General features: G+C 44.3%; 1 pseudogene; it reads left to right on the forward strand.

Moving 5' to 3' along the window:
• Positions 1 to 3,693: 3,693 nt before the first annotated feature.
• Positions 3,694 to 23,296, forward strand: part of LOC106567012 (argininosuccinate synthase-like) — a 55,500-nt pseudogene continuing 35,897 nt past the window's right edge.

A 23,296-nucleotide genomic window follows, 5' to 3' on the forward strand; every position in this document is an offset into this window, starting at 1 on the left:
GCTCTACAGGAAACACCTTATCATTACTGCCGTCTGCTCTACAGGAAACACCTTATCATTACTGCCGTCTGCTCTACAGGAAACACCTCATCATTACTGCCGTCTGCTCTACAGGAAACACCTTATCATTACTGCCGTCTGCTCTACAGGAAACACCTTATCATTACTGCCGTCTGCTCTACAGGAAACACCTCATCATTACTGCCGTCTGCTCTACAGGAAACACCTTATCATTACTGCCGTCTGCTCTACAGGAAACACCTCATCATTACTGCCGTCTGCTCTACAGGAAACACCTCATCATTACTGCCGTCTGCTCTACAGGAAACACCTTATCATTACTGCTATCTGCTCTACAGGAAACACCTTATCATTACTGCTATCTGCTCTACTGTTGTATACAGTAGATAAGAAATGGCTTATTTACTGAGCTACCTCTTTACACATTATCACTGAACTGTTATTATAGGATATGATACCAAATGAAAGCATCAAATCAATTAATCTGTTTCATTGATTAATTAATCAATCAGTGACATGAGAAACGGAATCCTCTTACTCAATCAGAAAGATTTCTGGCTCCCAGGTGTCTTTTATACAGGTAACGAGTTGAGATTAGGAGCACACTCTTAATGGGAGTGCTCCTAATCTCACCTTGTTACCTGTATAAAAGACACCTGTCCACAGAAGCAATCAATCAATCAGATTCCAAACTCTCCACCATGGCCAAGACCAAAGAGCTCTCCAAGGATGTCAGGGACAAGATTGTAGACCTACACAAGGCTGGAATGGGCTACAAGACCATCGCCAAGCAGCTTGGTGAGAAGGTGACAACAGTTGGTGCGATTATTCGCAAATGGAAGAAACACAATAAAACTGTCAATCTCCCTCGGCCTGGGGCTCCATGCAAGATCTCACCTCGTGGAGTTGCAATGATCATGAGAACGGTGAGGAATCAGCCCAGAACTACACGGGAGGATCTTGTCAATGATCTCAAGGCAGCTGGGACCATAGTCACCAAGAAAACAATTGGTAACACACTACGCCGTGAAGGACTGAAATCCTGCAGCGCCCGCAAGGTCCCCCTGCTCAAGAATACATATTCATGCCCGTCTGACATTTGCCAATGAACATCTGAATGATTCAGAGGACAACTGGGTGAAAGTGTTGTGGTCAGATGAGACCAAAATGGAGCTCTTTGGCATCAACTCAACTCACCGTGTTTGGAGGAGGAGGAATGCTGCCTATGACCCCAAGAACACCATCCCCACCGTCAAACATGGAGGTGGAAACATTATGCTTTGGGGGTGTTTTTCTGCTAAGGGGACAGGATAACTCCCCCGCATCAAAGGGACGATGGACGGGGCCATGTACCGTCAAATCTTGGGTGAGAACCTCGTTCCCTCAGCCAGGGCTTTGAAAATGGGTCGTGGATGGGTATTCCAGCATGACAATGACCCAAAACACAGGGCCAAGGCAACAAAGGAGTGGCTCAAGAAGAAGCACATTAAGGTCCTGGAGAGGCCTAGCCAGTCTCCAGATCTTAATCCCATAGAAAATCTGTGGAGGGAGCTGAAGGTTCAAGTTACCAAACGTCAGCCTCGAAACCTTAATGACTTGGAGAAGATCTGCAAAGAAGAGTGGGACAAAATCCCTCCTGAGATGTGTGCAAACCTGGTGGCCAACTACAAGAAACGTCTGACCTCTGTGATTGCCAACAAGGGTTTTGCCACCAAGTACTAAGTCATGTTTTGCAGAGGGGTCAAATACTTATTTCCCTCATTAAAATGCAAATCATTTTATAACATTTTTGACATGCGTTTTTCTGGATTTTTGTTGTTGTTATTCTGTCTCTCACTGTTCAAATAAACCTACCATTAACATTATAGTCTGATAATTTCTTTGTCAGCGGGCAAACATACAAAATCAGCAGGGGATCAAATACTTTTTCCCCTCACTGTACCAGCTCCAGTAAAGACATCAGAGACTCGGGTGACTTCTACATCATCTTTACTAAATAACATAACACATAACACCGGGCCTCTGCGTGCTCTTGAGGGGCCACTGGCTGTTGTTTAAGGGCCTCTGGGTGCTCTTGAGGGGCCACTGGCTGCTGTTTAAGGGCCTCTGGGTGCTCGAGGGGCCACTGGATGATGATGGTATGTCAGGTGCTTCAGAAACAACTGAAGCCACACTTTATGATTGTGAACTCTGAAAGAGAGGAATAACAGGGAAGCAACAAGTTCTAAAATTAATGAATTACACTGATGTAACTGAAAAAATAGGGCAAATCAAAAAATGTGAACGTCAAATATATTCAATAAAGAAATAGTACCTCTGTGCCTCACTGAAGCATGACCTTTGATGTGGTTGTTGACCATATATTGTTCAGCCTTATCTGTGCCCAAGGGGCAGTGATGAAGTTGACTGCTGCTGCATTTTTACATTTTGTGACTCTCGCCCTCCAATAACACACTAACTTGTCTCTACACATAACAAAAAATAAGCATAGACATAAAATGCATGATAATTAGAAAGGCAGAAAATAAGCAAAAGGCATTTAATTTATGCTATGTGCAGGCTGTGTAGACTCGCTATGTTTAACTTAGGGAATGGCCATTGGCATCAATTATTATTATTATTTGACCCTGCTGGTCATCTATGAACATTTGAACATCTTGGCCATGTGCTGTTATAATCTCCACCCGGCACAGCCAGAAGAGGACTGGCCACCCCTCAAAGCCTGGTTCCTCTCTAGGTTTCTTCCTAGGTTCTGGCCTTTCTAGGAGTTTTTCCTAGCCACCGTGCTTCTACACCTGCATTGCTTGCTGTTTGGGGGTTGAGGCTGGGTTTCTGTACTGCACTTTGAGATATCAGCTGATGTAAGAAGGGCTTTATAAATAAACGTGATTGATTGATCAACAATACACATTTAGAGCCAGCCAAATACAACAAGGCATACATTGAAGAAACATAGAAAATCAACGATCAAATCGATTACATAGCTGTACATGTAAACCTAGGCTTACTGCTCAAGTAGGCACATTTGTCCAAATAAGATTCCCTCATTATAAACAATTAGCTAGCTCACGTGCGAAAAGGTGCTATTGCTAATTAGCTAGCTCACGTGCAGATGGGTGCTAATTAACGCTATGCTAACATCGGTGCGGTATAAAAATATACCACTGCACTGGTATAACATAAATATTAAAAAGGACATTATGCATAATGACAGTCTCACTTACTTCCATGGTTTATATAAATAACAATGGTATAACATGCATGGTTAAAATGAGTGCGTATTGAGTGCAAGCATTTGGCACCTGCTCTGCATTTAATTATTTCCAGGTCTTTGTAACCAATAGTCATTGTAATGCAAGCTTCTATATTGATATTATCACAGGCAAATGGATGGATGTCATCTTCCTCCCACTTTCCATCCTGCATCCAGTCTTATGAATCAGCAAGCATGTTCATAGAAGTAGCAGACTAAGGTCAAACTTCCTTCACCGGGGAGTTTATTACGCTAGGATAGAAGATGGTTTGCAGACAGTCATATTTCTGATGATGCTTGGAGTAATTCAATTTTTATGGACGCATTGATATTGTATGACTCCAATGTATTTTCTACATAAAAAATGATGTATTTTATTTTTATAATTTGCCCCCAGATATGTCTAAAAGCACATCATCATGTCTAAAGGCACAGTGATTCTGGCCTACAGTGGACACCTCCTGTATCTTGGTGTGGTTGAAGGAAGAAGGATATAATGTCATCACATACTTGGTAAGCCCAAGAAAGTATCTGTGGGACAAGCGTGCGTGTGCAACTAGTGGGGGAAATATAACTTGGGGTTGGTCAGCACACAGCCATCCAGTTGGTGGGGTGCTCTTGTTTATTGTACATCAACCTATTAGAGCCTAAATATGTCATTAGTGTCCTGGAAGCTGAAACCCCAAGGAATGTTCATTTGACGCAATTCTAGAAAGGATGGATTAATTTTGCCTAGCAATGTGTTTTTTTAATAAACTAGGCAAGTCAGTTAAGAACAAATTCTTATTTACAATGACAGCCTACCCCAGCCAAACCTGGACAACGCTGGGCCAATTGTGTACCGCTCTATGGGACTCCCAATCACAGACAGATGTGATGTAGCCTGGATTTGAACCAGGGACTGCAGTGACACCTCTTGCACTGAGATGCAGTTGTCAAGGCTTTCGGAAGGATCGGACCAATACGCAGCGTGATCGTAGTTCCACATCTTTTATTCAGTCGTGAAACTAATGCAATAAACCATAACCTTGAAATACAAAAACAAGAAAGCTGTGACGCAGAGCAGGCATACACTACTCACAAAATAATCACCCACAAAACACCAGTGGGACAAACATCAACTTAAATATGGCCTCCAATTAGAGACAACGACAACCGGCTGCCTCTAATTGGAGGTCATGCCAAACAAAAACAAACCTGTGGCTCAGTTGGTAGAGCATGGTGTTTGCAACACCAGAATGGTGTGTGCAACGCCACGGTTGTGGGTTCGATTCCCACGGGGGGCCAGTACAACAACAAAAATTGTACCCCCCCCTTAAAAGATTTAGATGCACTATTGTAAAGTGGTTGTTCCACTGGATATCATAAGGTGAATCCACCAATTTGTAAGTCGCTCTGGATAAGAGTGTCTGCTAAATGACTTAAATGTAAATGTATGCATTCACTACTGTAAGTTGCTCTGGATAAAATGTAAAAACAAAACTAGAAACTAAACATAGAAATACAAAAACGGACAAACACCCCCTGTCACGCCCTGACCTACTCTACCATAGAAAATAACAACTTACTATGGTCAGGACGTGACAGCAGTGCCTTAGACCGCTGTGCCACTCGGGAGCCCAGTGTGTTAACCCCCACAAAAGTGCTATCTGTCTGCATAATGCTTGTGGAAAACTGGCTGGATTAACTTTTTGCCCTTTGGCCATTTCAGAACTGCACACAATGTAGTTCTGAACTCTTCATTCAGTTGCTGGCTTAAGAAAGGGGTGCAAGGGTAGTGCCTCCTGTTGGTGTTGGGATGAATCATTTGGAGGGAAGGAGAACAGAAAGGTTGGCACTGTACCAATGGGTAACCTGTTTTTCCTTGTTGAATCCCAAAGCATGTCTTCTCTTGTGTTATGTCCCCTGTGGCTCAGTTGGTAGAGCATGGTGTTTGCAACGCGAGCATGGTGTGTGCAACGCCAGGGTTGTGGGTTCGATTCCCACGGGGGGCCAGTACAAAAAAAAAAAATGCATGAAATTTAATGAAATGAAATGTATGCATTCACTACTGTAAGTCGCTCTGGATAAGAGTGTCTGCTAAATGACTAAAATGTAAATGTTATGTTGTGATAAATAAAACCTCTGTAAAACAAGCAGCCAAGCAAGCAGTCTGAAGACCCCAGAGGCAGACAAAGACAGGCATACCTCAGTTATGTAGCACAATGCCTTGTTCAAAAAAAGGCTTGGGCGGGATCCAGATTTTCATACTGTTCTTCTGCCATCTCGGGATTTACATGTATTACTGGCATGGCATGTAAGGGGGTGCTAAAAATGCACAAAAAGCCCATTGGTTGTCTTTTACCCGAATGCAAATACAATTAGTATAGCTAATAGCCATTTTTGGTGAGTGTGGACATTGACAAGTGAAAGTGAACGAGATAAATTGTGCAAATTAACAAAATTGTGATTAAATCAAATCAAACTTTTTTGTCACATGCGTCGAATACAACAAGTGAAATGCTTACTTACAAGCCCTTAACTCTTCTTGAACTGCACAATTGGTTAAAAAAATATACTGCTCAAAAAAATAAAGGGAACACTTAAAAAAAACATCCTAGATCTGAATGAAAGAAATAATCTTATTAAATACTTTTTTATTTACATAGTTGAATGTGCTGACAACAAAATCACACAAAAATAATCAATGGAAATCCAATTTATCAACCCATGGAGGTCTGGATTTGGAGTCACACTCAAAATTAAAGTGGAAAACCACACTACAGGCTGATCTAACTTTGATGTAATGTCCTTAAAACAAGTCAAAATGAGGCTCAGTAGTGTGTGTGGCCTCCAAGTGCCTGTATGACCTCCCTACAACGCCTGGGCATGCTCCTGATGAGGTGGCGGATGGTCTCCTGAGGGATCTCCTCCCAGACCTGGACTAAAGCATCCGCCAACTCCTGGACAGTCTGGTGCAACGTGGCGTTGGTGGATGGAGCGAGACATGATGTCCCAGATGTGCTCAATTGGATTCAGGTCTGGGGAACGGGCGGGCCAGTCCATAGCATCAATGCCTTCCTCTTGCAGGAACTGCTGACACACTCCAGCCACATGAGGTCTAGCATTGTCTTGCATTAGGAGGAACCCAGGGCCAACCGCACCAGCATATGGTCTCACAAGGGGTCTGAGGATCTCATCTCGGTACCTAATGGCAGTCAGGCTACCTCTGGCGAGCACATGGAGGGCTGTGCGGCCCCCCAAAGAAATGCCACCCCACACCATGACTGACCCACCGCCAAACCGGTCATGCTGGAGGATGTTGCAGGCAGCAGAACGTTCTCCACGGCGTCTCCAGACTCTGTCACGTCTGTCACGTGCTCAGTGTGAACCTGCTTTCATCTATGAAGAGCACAGGGCGCCAGTGGCGAATTTGCCAATCATGGTGTTCTCTGGCAAATGCCAAACATCCTGCACGGTGTTGGGCTGTAAGCACAACCCCCACCTGTGGACGTCGGGCCCTCATACCACCCTCATGGAGTCTGTTTCTGACCGTTTGAGCAGACACATGCACATTTGTGGCCTGCTGGAGGTCATTTTGCAGGGCTCTGGCAGTGCTCCTCCTGCTCCTCCTTGCACAAAGGCGGAGGTAGCGGTCCTGCTGCTGGGTTGTTGCCCTCCTACGGCCTCCTCCACGTCTCCTGATGTACTGGCCTGTCTCTTGGTAGCGCCTCCATGCTCTGGACACTACGCTGACAGACACAGCAAACCTTCTTGCCACAGCTCGCATTGATGTGCCATCCTGGATGAGCTGCACTCCCTGAGCCACTTGTGTGGGTTGTAGACTCCGTCTCATGCTACCACTAGAGTGAAAGCACCGCCAGCATTCAAAAGTGACCAAAACATCAGCCAGGAAGCATAGGAACTGAGAAGTGGTCTGTGGTCCCCACCTGCAGAACCACTCCTTTATTGGGGGTGTCTTGCTAATTGCCTATAATTTCCACCTGTTGTCTATTCCATTTGCACAACAGCAAGTGAAATTTATTGTCAATCAGTGTTGCTTCCTAAGTGGACAGTTTGATTTCACAGAAGTGTGATTGACTTGGAGTTACATTGTTTTGTTTAAGTGTTCCCTTTATTCTTTTGAGCAGTGTATTTACCAAATAAACTAAAGTAAAAAATAATACAAAGTAACACAATAACATAAAAATAACGAGGCTATATACAGGTTAGAGGTAATTTGTACATGTAGGTAGGGGTGAAGTGATTCTGCATACATAATAAACAGCAAGTAGCAGCAGTGTACAAAACAAATGGTGGGGGGTCAATGTTATAGTCCGGTGGCCATTTGATTAATTGTTCAGCAGTCTTATGGCTTGGGGGTAGAAGCTGTTAAGGAGCCTTTTGGTCCTAGACTTGCCGCTCCGGGACCGCTTCCCGTGCGGTAGCAGAGAGAACAGCCTATGACTAGGGTGACTGGAGTCTCTGACAATTTTATGGGCTTTCCTCTGACACTGCTTATTATACAGGTCCTGGATGTCAGGAAGCTTGGCCTCAGTGATATACTGGGCCGGACATACTATCCTCTAGCGCCTTACTGTCAGATGCCGAGCAGTTGCTATACCAGGCGGTGAAGCAACCAGTCAGGATGCTCTCGATGCATGCTTGTCTGAAGAAAGAGCAGCATGTGTACACGGTGCAGAAGGGAGAAGAACAGAGGAGGAGTAAAACACTAGTGGGAAGCACATTGAGGGGTAAATGGCAGCTGTACAGAACTCATCCACAACTATTTGACTTTTCAAACACGGCAGAAAGATAACACCCCATCTGTTTATAAATTCAGCCACTTACTTAGCTAACTAAAAATTAAATCAAATACACAGCTGGAGAGTATAGCACATCTTAAACAGTTATAAGATATCTGATGGCAAACATTTAGTAGTGAATTGCATACAAGTGTATCTTCATCACCTCATGTGGGCCACACAGCAGAGAGACTCACTGATTAGATATAGAACGCTATGGACTCACCAGCTCCCACTTTCTCCAGTTGTGCTGTTTACAACGAGCACATGACTGGCTGTTATTCTGGGGAACTATGGTAAACTTCATAATGTAAAATAATGTGTCAGGCGAAATGAAGAACGCAATCTGCTTTATCTCCTGATGTATTGCACAAGTTGACTGCAAGGATTTACTTCAAGTAGCTACAAATATTGAAATGTATTCAAAAACTTGATAAGCTAGATGCAAGACTTTGCTCTCGCAGTCACCTTCACACGGTTAAAGCGTGGTAGACAGGGCACCACAACAGCAAAGGACCCTCCGGTTGCCTGCTCAATCCGCACTTCATTTTCCCAACTGAGCTGGGATTCGACCCAGTAACCCAAACCCTTGTACTTAGATGTCTTGTTATCTATTATACTTAGGTTGGATTTGTTAAGTCTTCATTTATGAGTTACCGGAAAGAGAAAAACACATGGTTAATCTCAGCAGAAATCCCTCCATGATATTCATGGAGCAGCACTCCATGTACTGCTAGACTGTGTAGAAGCACATCAGTTGGGTCAGCTCAACGGACGTGATCTGAATGTTAAAATGGTGGGCGATGGGACTTCAGCAGCAAGCAATGACTTAGGTCTCTGGGGAGACAGACCAGGGATGAAGACACAGGAAATGATGTGGAGATGGGATACAGTAAATTAATTATGAACCATTTAATTGCGTTTCTGTGCAAAGCTTTGTTGCACAGATGGAGTTTTGGATCTGCTCGTGTTTCTTGACTTTAATAGGGATGTTGACATGGTTTGCTTTCGATTGAGGCTGTGACAATGTCTGTTGTCATGGCACCCAGGGCTCTGATTTCCTGACTAAGTGCTTTTGTAAACATGATATTGAAGTTTGAGGAACATGACCAATTTGTACCCTTTTCACTGAAAAACTTTTCTCTGAACAGCACATAACAGTTGTGGTATGCTATTTTAGGCACCAGTTGATTAGTTGTAACTAAAACTCTCTTGCAGGTTAATATTGGACAAGAAGAGGACGTTGATGCTGCAAAGAAGAAAGCGGAGCGTCTTAGAGCAAAGAAGGTAAATAGCCTGAGCTGTCATGACATTGGTAAGACAAAGTAGGAAAGTGGTATGGAGCATTCAGTTCTGACTTGTGTTAGTGTCTAAGTGTAGACCTAATTTTTGCAATGGCAAAGTTGATTTTGATAAGGTCAAAGAGGAGATTAGGATCAGTCGAAGTAAACATTGTAATACAGAGATTTTGGGGTACAGGTAGTTGTGAAAATGCAAAGGTTGGTACCACCAGAGGCGAAAAAGCCAAGGCCAATAGCATGGTGGCTAAAAAAGCATGTCTTAAAGGAGATAATTAATAATAAGAGTCTCAAGACGATATAGTCATTCTGAGTTACGTATACATGCATCATTACAGACGTTGGTTGATATGAAACTGATACAAATTTCAATTGAACAATGAGAACAGTGAGACATTTGCTACTTTGGGTACAGAGAGTGATGTTGAGCAGGCTGAGTCAATTCAAGGTTGAACTGTCAGTTCCTGAGGCTTAGAATTATGTGTCCTGACATCTGGGTCAAAAGGTTATGGGAAAACAATTAAGCAGGCAAATCATATTATGATTGTAAGCAAAGATATCAAATCAAATGTATTTTTATATAGCCCTTCGTACATCAGCTGATATTCTCAAAGTGCTGTACAGAAACCCAGCCTAAAACCCCAAACAGCAAGCAAAGCATGTGAAAGAAGCACGGTGGCTAGGAAAAACTCCCTAGGAAAAACTCCCTAGAAAGGCCAAAAACCTAGGAAGAAACCTAGAGAGGAACCAGGCTATGAGGGGTGGCCACTCCTCTTCTGGCTGTGCAGGGTGGATATTATAACAGAACATGGTCAAGATGTTAAAATGTTCATAAATGACCAGCATGGTCAAATAATAATAATCATAGTAGTTGTCGAGGGTGCAACAAGCACGTCCGGTGAACAGGTCAGGGTTCCATAGCCGCAGGCAGAACAGTTGAAACTGGAGCAGCAGCACGGCCAGGTGGACTGGGGACAGCAAGGAGTCATCATACCAGGTAGTCCTGAGGCATGGTCCTAGGGCTCAGGTCCTCCGAGAGAAAGAGAGAAAGAGAGAATTAGAGAGAGCATATTTAAATACACACAGGACACCGGATAAGACAAGAGAAATACTCCAGATGTAACAGACTGACCCTAGCCCCCCGACACATAAACTACTGCAGCATAAATACTGGAGGCTGAGACAGGAGGGATCAGAAGACACTGTGGCCCCATCCGATGATACCCCCGGACAGGGCCAAACAGGCAGGATATAACCCCACCCACTTTGCCAAAGCACAGCCCCCACACCACTAGAGGGATGTCTCCAACCACCAACTTACTGTCCTAAGACAAGGCCGAGTATAGCCCACAACGATCTCCGCCATGGTACAACCCAAGGGGGGGGGGGCGCCAACCCAGACAGGAAGACCACATCAGTGACTCAACCCACTCAAGTGACGCACCCCTCCCATGGACGGCATGGAAGAACACCAGTAGGCCAGTGACTCAGCCCCTGTAAAAGGGTTAGAGGCAGAGAATCCCAGTGGAAAGAGGGGAACCGGCAAGGCAGAGACAGCAAGGGCGGTTCGTTGCTCCAGCCTTTCCATTCACCTTCACACTCCTGGGCCAGACTATACTTAATCATAGGACCTACTGAAGAGATAAGTCTTCAGTAAAGACTTAAAGGTTGAGACTGAGTCTGCGTCTCTCACATTGGTAGGCAGACCATTCCATAAAAATGGAGCTCTATAGGAGAAAGCCCTACCTCCAGCCGTTTGCTTAGAAATTCTAGGGACAATTAGGAGGCCTGCGTCTTGTGACCGTAGCGTACGTGTAGGTATGTACGGCAGGACCAAATCGGAAAGATAGGTAGGAGCAAGCCCATGTAATGCTTTGTAGGTTAGCAGTAAAACCTTGAAATCAGCCCTTGCCTTAACAGGAAGCCAGTGTAGGGAGGCTAGCACTGGAGTAATATGATCAAATTTTTTGGTTCTAGTCAGGATTCTAGCAGCCGTATTTAGCACTAACTGAAGTTTATTTAGTGCTTTATCCGGGTAGCCGGAAAGTAGAGCATTGCAGTAGTCCAGCCTAGAAGTAACAAAAGCATGGATTAATTTTTCTGCGTCATTTTTGGACAGAAAATTTCTGATTTTTGCAATGTTACGTAGATGGAAAAAAGCTGTCCTTGAAACAGTCTTGATATGTTCTTCAAAAGAGAGATCAGGGTCCAGAGTAACGCCGAGGTCCTTCACAGTTTTATTTGAGACGACTGTACAACCATCCAGATTAATTGTCAGATTCAACAGAAGATCTCTTTGTTTCTTGGGACCTAGAACAAGCATCTCTGTTTTGTCCGAGTTTAAAAGTAGAAAGTTTGCAGCCATCCACTTCTTTATGTCTGAAACACAGGCTTCTAGCGAGGGCAATTTTGGGGCTTCACCATGTTTCATTGAAATGTACAGCTGTGTGTCGTCCGCATAGCAGTGAAATTTAACATTATGTTTTCGAATGACATCCCCAAGAGGTAAAATATATAGTGAAAACAATAGTGGTCCTAAAACGGAACCTTGAGGAACACCGAAATTTACAATTGATTTGTCAGAGGACAAACCATTCACAGAGACAAACTGATATCTTTCCGACAGATAAGATCTAAACCAGGCCAGAACTTGTCCATGTAGACCAATTTGGGTTTCCAATCTCTCCAAAAGAATGTGGTGATCGATGGTATCAAAAGCGGCACTAAGATCTAGGAGCACGAGGACAGATGCAGAGCCTCGGTCTGACGTCATTAAAAGGTCATTTACCACCTTCACAAGTGCAGTCTCAGTGCTATGATGGGGTCTAAAACCAGACTGAAGCGTTTCATATACATTGTTTGACTTCAGGAAGGCAGTGAGTTGCTGTGCAACAGCTTTTTCAAAATTTTTGAGAGGAATGTAAGATTCGATATAGGCCGATAGTTTTTTATAATTTCTGGATCAAGATTCGGCTTTTTCAAGAGAGGCTTTATTACTGCCACTTTTAGTGAGCTTGGTACACATCCGGTGGATAGAGAGCCGTTTATTATGTTCAACATAGGAGGGCCAAGCACAGGAAGCAGCTCTTTCAGTAGTTTAGTTGGAATAGGGTCCAGTATGCAGCTTGAGGGTTTGGAGGCCATGATTATTTTCATCATTGCGTCAAGAGATATAGTACTAAAACACTTTAGTATCTCCCTTGATCCTAGGTCCTGGCAGAGTTGTGTAGACTCAGGACAATGGAGCTTTGGAGGAATACCCAGATTTAAAGAGGAGTCTGTAATTTGCTTTCTAATGATCATGATCTTTTCCTCAAAGAAGTTCATAAATGTATTACTGCTGAAGTGAAAGCCATCCTCCATTTGCGAAGGCTGCTTTTTAGTTAGCTTTGCGACAGTATCAAAAAGAAATTTCGGATTGTTCCTATTTTCCTCAATTAAGTTGGAAAAATAGGATGATCGAGCAGCAGTGAGGGCTCTTCGATACTGCACGGTACTGTCTTTCCAAGCTAGTCGGAAGACTTCCAGTTTGGTGTGGCGCCATTTCCGTTCCAATTTTCTGGAAGCTTGCTTCAGAGCTCGTGTATTTTCTGTATACCAGGGAGCTAGTTTCTTATGACAGATGTTTTTAGTTTTTAGGGGTGCAACTGCATCTAGGGTATTGCGCAAGGTTAAATTGAGTTCCTCGGTTAGGTGGTTAACTGATTTTTGTCCTCTGACGTCCTTGGGTAGGCAGAGGCAGTCTGGAAGGGCATCAAGGAATCTTTGGGTTGTCTGAGAATTTATAGCACGACTTTTAATGCTCCTTGGTTGGGGTCTGAGCAGATTATTTGTTGCAATTGCAAACGTAATAAAATGGTGGTCCGATAGTCCAGGATTATGAGGAAAAACATTTAGATCCACAACATTTATTCCATGGGACAAAACTAGGTCCAGAGTATGACTGTGGCAGTGAGTAGGTCCAGAGACATGTTGGACAAAACCCACTGAGTCGATGATGGCTCCGAAAGCCTTTTGGAGTGGGTCTGTGGACTTTTCCATGTGAATGTTAAAGTCACCAAAAATTAGAATATTATGCCCAACCTAGATCGAGGCACAGACACGGTCTCAATGGGGAAAGCTGAGCTGACTACGCTGACTGTGCTAGTGGTAGACTCCACTAAGCTGGCAGGCTGGCTAACAGCCTGCTGCCTGGCCTGCACCCTATTTCATTGTGGAGCTAGAGGAGTTAGAGCCCTGTCTATGTTCGTAGATAAGATGAGAGCACCCCTCCAGCTAGGATGGAGTCCGTCACTCCTCAACAGGCCAGGCTTGGTCCTGTTTGTGGGTGAGTCCCAGAAAGAGGGCCAATTATCTACAAATTCTATATTTTGGGAGGGGCAGAAAACAGTTTAACCAGAGATTGATTTGTGAGACTCTGCTGTAGAGCTCATCACTCCCCCTAACTGGGAGGGGGCCAGAGACAATTATGTGGTGGATATGCCATCTGGGTCGTCGTCTTCTCATCAGCTTACACTGGCAGAGGTCCGCACTCTTCTACTGCTTCTGCCTTACTTTTGCCATGAAGATTTGCAAGCAAAAATGTGTCAAAGCAAAGCCATTGCAGGTTAATTAAATTGACAGTGTTTGTTTTAGGATTGTCAAGGGAGCATTTGAAATATTGATGATGTTATAACATGGTCCTGTACTGTAGCCTATGTGCTGTAGCCAACTAGTTGTCAAGCCATACATATCATGAATCAATTTCAATAAACTCAACTGACATCAGCCTTCATGACTGTTTGTTACTTATTAATGACAGAGTTATAGACCTTAAGATGAACGGTTCATTTGTAACCACCCTCAAAGTATATGTGTTCATTGAGGACCTGAGGGCAGAGTTTGTTGAGGATTCATCTGGCCGTCGGTCCAGGCCAACGCCATCTATGAGGACTGCTACCTGCTGGGCACCTCGGTGGCACGGCCCAGCATTACCCGCCGTCAGGTCCAGATAGCACGCCAGGAGGGTGCCCAGTACGTCTCCCATGGTGCCACGGGAAAGGTGAGGGGTCAATCAACAAGGAGAGAGCAGAAAAGAGCCCGGAAAGGCTAATTGAATCCATGAGCATATTGTTTACATTGCTCCAAGTTAATTTTAGAATATTGATTTTGGATGTTTGTCATTGTACAAATTGGCATGTTGACTGCAGGAATGTCCATCAGCGCGGTTGCCAGAGAATTGAATGTTAATTTCTCTACCATAAGCCGCCTCCAACGTCGTTTTAGAGAATTTCTGCACAAACTGTCAGAAAACGTCTCAGGGAAGCTCATCTGCGTGCTCATCGTCCTCACCAGGGTCTTGACCTGACTGCAGTTCGGTGTCGTAACCGACTTCAGTGGGCAAATGCTCAGCTTCGATGGCCACTGGCACTCTGGAGAGGTGTGCTCGTCACGGATAAATCCAGGTTTCAACTGTACCAGGTGTCGTGTGGGCGAGCGGTTTGCTGATGTCAACGTTATGAACAGAGTGCCCCATGGTGGGGTTATTGTATGGGCAGACATAAGCTACGGTCAACGAACACAATTGCATTTTAACGATGTCAATTTTAATGCACAGAGATACCCTGACGAGATCCTGAGGCCCATTGTCATGTCATTCATTCGCCGCCATCACCTCATGTTTCAGAATGATAATGTACGGCCCCATGTTGCAAGGATCTGTACACAATTCCTGGAAGCTGCACATTTCCCAGTTCTTCCATGGCCTGCATGGTTACCAGACATGTCACCCATTGAGCATGATTGGGATGCTCTGGATCGCCGTGTATGACACCGTGTTCCAGTTCCCGCCAATATCCAGCAACTTCGCACAGCCATTGAAGAGGAGTCGGACAACATTCCACAGGCCACAATCAACAGCCAGATCAACTCTATGTGAAGGAGATGTCATGCTGCATGGGGCAAATGGTGGTCACACCAGACACTGACTGGTTTTCTGATCAACGCCCCAACTTTTTTTTAAAGGTATCAGCATATCTCTATTCCCAGTCATGTGAAATTCATGGATTAGGGCCTAATTTCATTTATTTAAATTGACTGAATTCCTTATATGAACTGTAACTCAGTAAAATCTTTGAAATTGTTGCATGTTGCATTTTATATTTTTGTTCAGTGTACATCTAACTTCCTTCATATCGGACATGGAGACATAGAAATGGTATCCACAAGTTCATCTGACTCTGGGGAAGTAGATAAAGGGCCTCATTGCCAAAATCCCTAAGTATCCCTTTAAGCACTTTCCAGACAGGAAGCGGAACTCTGAAGCGGATATCGCAAAAATAGAGCAGATTCCTATTTTCCCGCCTTCGGTAGGCCGCTTTCACGTGCACAAGGACTGCCGACCGCGCCGCCTGGATACAATTCCGCCCCCCCAGCTCCATTGAAAATGAAAGGGAAACTCTGCTGCCGCTTTCTGTCTGGAAAGCCCTTTAGTCAGCCATCAGTGTAACAAAATGCTGTTGGGAGACTGAACTTTGGGGAGATGCAGTGTCCCTGCTCCAACTGTTGATGGAAGCAAATGCCACTTAATTGAGATTTCAACCAACAGTGACTGGTCTCTCACTGGAAGTTTTGTATGCTTTTTCAACCATTGGAAGTGATTTTAACCTTAACTCTTCTTGGATGAGTGAGACTACCTGTCTGATTCCCCGTAATGATCTCTGTCTTTGCTAGTAGTGTTCCTAGTGTTTTGTGACTGAATGGTTATCTGTCTCTTTCAGGGCAATGATCAGATTCGATTCAAGCTCACCTGCCATGCCCTCTACCCTGAGGTCAAAGTGGGTTCTGCCGCATATAACTACAGTACATGACTGTCCTATCATTCAATATTACTTAAGATAATGCACCATACAAAGTGCATGCATAACCCTCCCCCCTCTGTCTGTCTCCCTAAGATTATTGCTCCATGGAGGATCCCTGAGTTCTACAATCGCTTCCGTGGGAGGAAGGCTCTGATGGAGTATGCTGAGGTAACACTTCCACATGGTAGGATCTGGCAGTGAGTGTATGATAGGATCTCTTCATGTTGCCTGGCAATGAGTGTATAACAACCTTTCTATCCACAGTTTTTATGCGAGTAAAGTCATAACGTATAAAAAAAATCACTACAGCTGTGATGGTAACAGCTTGTTTTGATACACTTTCATAAATGCTGAAAGATAATTTGTTCGTTCGACATGGTGGGATCTTTCGGGGTCTATTAAAATCCTTTAAAAATCCACTTCCTTCCATTCTGCAAGCAAACGTGCAATTTTTGGAAAATAAAATAGATGAACTATGCGGAAGATTAAACTACCAACTGGACATTCAAAACAGAACAGCATCGTCTGGTAAGACAAGGGGCGGCGAACTATGTATTTTTGTAAATAACAGCTGGTGCACGATATCAAAGGAAGTCTCGAGCTATTGTTCACCTGAGGTAAAGTAACTAATGATAAGCTGTAGACCACACTATCTACCAAGAGATGCACACAAAGCTCTCCGTCGCCCTCAATTTTGTCAAATCTGACCATAATTCTATCCTCCTGATTCCTGCTTACAAGCTAAAATTAAAGCAGGAAGCACCAGTGACTCAATCAATAAAAAAGTGGTCAGATGAAGCAGATGCTAAGCTACAGGACTGTTTTGCTAGCACAGACTGGAATATGTTCCGGGATTCTTCTGATGGCATTGAGGAGTACACCACATCAGTCATTGGCTTCATCAATAAGTGCATCGATGACGTCGTCCCCACAGTGACCGTTGGCAGCTCGGGGATTTGATCTAGCAACCTTTCGGTTACTGGCCCAACTCTCTGACCACTAGACTACCTACCAATCCTGGACTATCGGATCACCATTATATTACGTTTGCAATCGCAACAAATAATCTGCTCAGACCCAACCAAGGATCATCAAAAGCCGTGCTATAAATTCTCGGACAACCCAAAGATTCCTAGATGCCCTTCCAGACTCCCTACACCTACCCAAGGACATCAGAGTACAAAAATGAGTTAACCACCTAACTGAGGAAATAAATGTAACCTTGCATAATACCCTAGATGTAGTCGCACCCCTAAAAACAAAAAACATTTGTCATATGAAACTAACTCCCTGGTATACAGAAAATACTAAATCCCTGAAGCAAGCTTCCAGAAAATTGGAATGGAAATGGCGCTACACCAAACTTCTTCAGCCTCCTGAGGTTGAAGAGGCACTGTTGCGCCTTCTCACCACGCTGTCTGTGTGGGTGGACCATTTCAGTTTGTCCGTGATGTGTACGCAGAGGAACTTAAAACTTTCCACCTTCTCCACTACTGTCCCATCGATGTGGATGGGGGTTACTCCCTCTGCTGTTTCCTAAAGTCCACAACCATCTCCTTGGTTTTGTTGACGTTGAGTGAGAGATTAGCTTGGAAAGACAGTACTGTGCAGTATCGAAGATACTCACTGCTGCTCGATCATCCTATTTTTCCAACTTAATTGATGAGAATAAGAACAATCCAAAATGTATTTTTTATACTGTCGCAAAGCTAGCTAAAAAGCAGCATTCCCCAAGAGAGAATGCCTTTCACTTCAGCAGTGATAAATTCATGAACTTCTTTAACAAAAAGGATCATGATCATTAGAAAGCAAATTACGGACTCCTCTTTAAATATGCGTATTTCTCCAAAGCTCAGTCGTCCTGTGTCTGCACAAAACTGCCAAGGCCAAGCATCAAGGGAGACACTCAAGTTTTTTAATACTATATCTCTTGACACATTGATGAAAATAGTCTTGGCCTCTAAACCTTCAAGCTGCATACTGGACCCTATTCCAACTAAACCACTGAACGAGCTGCTTCCTGTGCTTGGCCCTCCTATGTTGAATATAATAAACGGCACCCTATCCACCGGATGTGTACCAAACTCACTAAAAGTGGCAGTAATAAAGCCTGTCTTGAAAAAGCCAAACCTTGACCCAGAACATATAAAAAAAAATATCGGCCTATATCGAATCGCCTATCCCTCTCAAAATATTTTGAAAAAGCTGTTGCCTTCCTGAAGACAAACAATGTATACGAAACACTTCAGTCTGGTCTTAGACCCCATCATAGCACAGACTGCACTCGTGAAGGTGGTAAATTACCTTTTAATGGCGTCAGACCAAGGCTCTGCATTTGTCCTCGTGCTGCTAGAACTTAGTGCTGCTTTTGATACCATCGATCACCACATTCTTTTGGAGAAATTGGAAACCCAAATTGGTCTACACGGACAAGTTCTGGCCTGGTTTAGATCTTATGTCGGAAAGATATCAGTTTGTCTCTGTGGATGGTTTGTCCTCTGTCAACTGTAAATTTCGGTGTTCCTCAAGGTTCCGTTTTAGAACCACGATTGTTTTCACTATATATTTGACCTCTTGGTGATGTCATTCGGAAACATAATGTTAACTTTTACTGTTCACTGCTATGCGGACGATTCACAGCTGTACATTTCAATGAAACACGGTGAAGCCCCAAAATTGCCCTCTCTGAAAGCCTGTGTTTCAGACAAAAGGAAGTGAATGGCGGAAAATATTTGATCTTTTAAACTCGGACAAAACAGAGATGCAAGTTCTAGGTCCCAAGAAACAAAGAGATCTTCTGTTGGATCTGACAATTAATCTTGATGGTTGTACAGTCATCTCATATAAAACTATGAAGGACCTTGGCGTTACTCTGGACCCTGATCTCTTTTTTGACGAACATATCAAGAATATTTCAAGGACAGCATTTTTCCATCTTCGGTACATTGCAAAAATCAGAAACTTTCTGTCCAAAAATGATGCAGAAAAATGAATCCTTGCTTTTGTCACTTCTAGATTAGACTACTGCAATGCTCTACTTTCCAGCTACCTGGATAAAGCACTAAATAAACTTCAGTTAGTGCTAAACACGGCTGCTAGAATCTTGACGAGAACCAACATTTAAAAAAAAGATTTGTCATTTAGCAGACGCTCTTATCCAGAGCGACTTACAGTAGTGAATGCATACATTTCATGCATTTTTTTTAAATTTAATTTTACATATATATTTTTTTTTGTACTGGCCCCCCGTGGGAATCTAATCCACAACCCTGGCGTTGCACACACCATGCTGGCGTTGCAAACACCATGCTCTACCAACTGAGCCACAGGGAAGACTATCATATTACTCCAGTGCTATTCTCTCTACACTGGCTTCCTGTTAAAGCTAGGGCTGATTTCAAGGTTTTACTGTTAACATACAAAGCATTACATGCGTTTGCCCCTACCTATCTTTCCGATTTGGTCCTGCCGTACATACCTACACGTACGCTACGGTCACAAGACGCAGGTCTCCTTACTGTCCCTAGAATTTCTACGCAAACAGCTGGAGGCAGGGCTTTCTTCTATAGAGCTCAATTTTTACGGAATGGCCTGCCTTTCCGTGTGAGAGACGCAAACTCGGACTCGACCTTTAAGTCTTTATTGAAGACTCATCTCTTCAGTAGGTCCTATGATTGAGTGTAGTCTGGCCCAGGGGTGTGAAGGTGAACGGAAAGGCACTGTAGCAACGAACCGCCCTTGCTGTCTGTGCCTGGCCGGCTCCCCTCTCTGCACTGGGATTCACTGCCTCTAACCCTAACCCTGCCTCTAACTCACTGGCTTACTGGTGTTCTTCCATGCCGTCCCTAGGAGGGGTGTGTCACTTGAGTGGGTTGAGTCACTGATGTGATCTTCCTGTTTGGGTAGGCGCCCCCCTCGGGTTTGTGCCGTGGGGGAGATCTTCGTGGGCTATACTCGGCCTTGTCTCAGGGTAGTAGGTTGGGTGGTTGAAGATATCCCTCTAGTGGAGTGGGGGCTGTGCCTTGGCAAAATAGGTGCTCCCTCTAATTCTCTCTCTCTCTTCTCTTGGAGGACCTGAGCCCTAGGACCATGCCTCAGGACTACCTGGCCTGATGACTCCTTGCTGTCCCCAGTCCACCTGGTCATACTGCTGCTCCAGTTTCAACTGTTCTGCCTGCGGCTATGCAACCCTGACCTGTTCACTGGACTTGCTACCTTGTCCCGGACCTGCTGTTTTGGACTCTCTCGCTACCGCACCTGCTGTCTCTAACTCTGAATGATCGGTTATGAAAAGCCAACTGACATTTACTGCTGAGGTGTTGAACTGTTGCACCCTCTACAACCACTGTGATTATTATTATCTGACCCTGCTGTTCATCTATGAACGTTTGAACATCTTGGCCATGTTCTGTTATAATCTCCACCTGGCACAACCAGAAGAGGACTGGCCAACCCTCAGAGCCTGGTTCTTCTCTAGGTTTCTTCCTAGGTTCTGGCCTTTCTAGGGAGTTTTTCCTAGCCACTGTGCTTCTACATCTGCATTGCTTGTTGGTTGGGATTTCAGGCTGGGTTTCTGTACAGCACTTTTTGACAGCGGCTGATGTAAAAAGGGCTTTATAAATACATTTGATTGATTGATTGATTGGAGCTTCCTGCCATCCAGGACCTCTGTACCAGGTGGCATCAGAGGAAGGCCCTAAAACAACCAAAATGTCAGTATAGAGACAAAGTGGAGTCGCAATTCAACGGCTCAGACACAAGACGTATGTGGCAGGGTTTACAGACAATCACGGACTACAAAATGAAAACCAGCCACGTCACGGACACCGACGTCTTGCTTCCAGATAAACTAAACACCTTCTTTCCCCGCTTTGAGGATAGTACTGTACAGTGCCACGAGGTGGCCCGCTACCAAGGACTGTGGGCTCTCCTTCTCCGTGGCCAACGTGAGTAAGACATTTAAACATGTTAACTCTCGCAAGGCTGCCGGCCCAGACGGCATCCCTAGCCGCGTCCTCAGAGCATGCGCAGACTAGCTGGCTGGTGTGTTTACGGACATATTCAATCTCTCCCGATCCCAGTCTGTTGTCCCCACATGCTTCAAAATGGCCACCATTGTTCCTGTACCCAAGAAGGCAAAGATAACTGAACTAAATGACTATCGCCCAGTGGCACTCACTTCTGTCATCATGAAGTGCTTTGAGAGACTAGTCAAGGACCATATCACCTCCACCTTACCTGTCACAATAGACCCACTTCAATTTGCTTACCGCCCCAATAGGTCCACAGATGATGCAATCGCCATAACACTGCACACTGCCCTAAAACATCTGGACAAGAGGAATACCTATGTAAGAATGCTGGTCATGGACTATAGCTCAGTATTCAACACCATAGTACCCTCAAGCTCATCATTAAGCTAGAGGCCCTGGGTCTCAACCCCGACCTGTGAAATTGTGTCCTGGACTTCCTGACGGGCCTCCCCCAGGTGGTGAAGGTAGGAAACAACATCTCCACTTCGCTGATCCTCAACACTGGGGCCCCACAAGGGTGCATGCTCAGCCCCCTCCTGTACTCCCTGTTCACCCATGACTGCAGGGTCATGCACGCCTCCAAATCAATCATCAAGTTTGCAGATGACACAACAGTAGTGGGCTTGATTACCAACAATCACGAGACAGCCTACAGGGAGGGAATATGTGGTGTCAGCAAAACAACCTCTCACTCAACATCAACAAAACAAAGGAGATAATCGTGGACTTCAGGAAATAGCAGAGGGAGCACCCCCCCATCCACATCGACGGGACAGCAGTGGATAAGGTGGAAAGTTTTAAGTTCCTTGGTGTACACATCACGGACAAACTGAAATGGTCTACCCACACAGACAGTGTGGTGAAGAAGGCACAACAGTGCCTCTTCAACCTCAGAAGGTTGAAGAAATTTGGCTTGTCACCTAAAACCCTCACAAACCTTTACAGATGCACAATTGAGAGCATCCTGTCGGGCTGCATCACCGCCTGATATGGCAACTGTACCGCCCACAACCACAAGGCTCTCCAGAGGGTGGTGCGGTCTGTACAACGCATCACTGGGGGCAAACTACCTGCCCTCCAGGACACCAACAGCACCCGATGTCACAGGAAGGCCAAAAAGATAATGAAGGACAACAACCACCCGAGCCACTCCCTATTCACCCCGTTACCATCCAGAAGGCGAGGTCAGTACAGGTGCATCAAAGCTGGGACCGAAAGACTGAAAAACAGCTTCTATCTCAAGGCCATCAGTCTGTTAAACAGCCATCACTAACACAGAGAGGCTGCTGCCTACATACAGACTAAAATCATTGGCCACTTTAATAAATGGATCACTAGTCACTTTAATAATGTCACTTTAATAATGTTTACATATCTTGCATTACTCATCTCATATGTATATACTGTATCTTATACCATCTATTGCATCTTGCCTATGCCGCTCGGTCATCGCTCATCCATATATTTATATGTACATATTCTTATTCCATCCCTTTATATTTGTGTGCATAAGGTAGTTGTTGTGGAATTGTTTGATTACTTGTTGATATTACTGCACTGTTGGAACTAGAAGCACAAGCATTTCGCTACACACGCATTAACATCTGCTAACCAATACAATTTGATTTGATTTATCGAAACAAACTTGGAGTCACGCAATGATATGACGTCTTGGGGAAACCATGCAGTTCACACTACAGATTAAATAAATTATGATGAATGAACATCACAGGGTGGTGAAAGTTTAAGGTGATGGGCTTGATGCTCGTTTCCAAAAAAACATTGAGGATCTTATTCTGGTGACATGATGATCGATGCTTGAAAAAAAATGCTTGTCCATAATCTGCGAGCTGTTGGCTAGAGCGCCAAAACCAGAGTAGGCACATTTGCTATTTAACGCAAAAGTTTTTGACAAATCTATCAGTAGAGTTGAAAACGCGATGGAAACACATTTTTCTAGGGGGGGGGGGGGGAATTTAACTGCAAAAGTTACAGCACAGCCTTTAATCTGCAACATGTCAATTAGATGGAAAAACACGTGGTTTTTGTGCAGATTTTAGAATATTTG

This window comes from Salmo salar, chromosome 01, assembly GCF_965601325.2.
Source record: "Salmo salar chromosome 01, fSalSal1, whole genome shotgun sequence".
Classification (NCBI taxonomy): domain Eukaryota; kingdom Metazoa; phylum Chordata; class Actinopteri; order Salmoniformes; family Salmonidae; genus Salmo; species Salmo salar.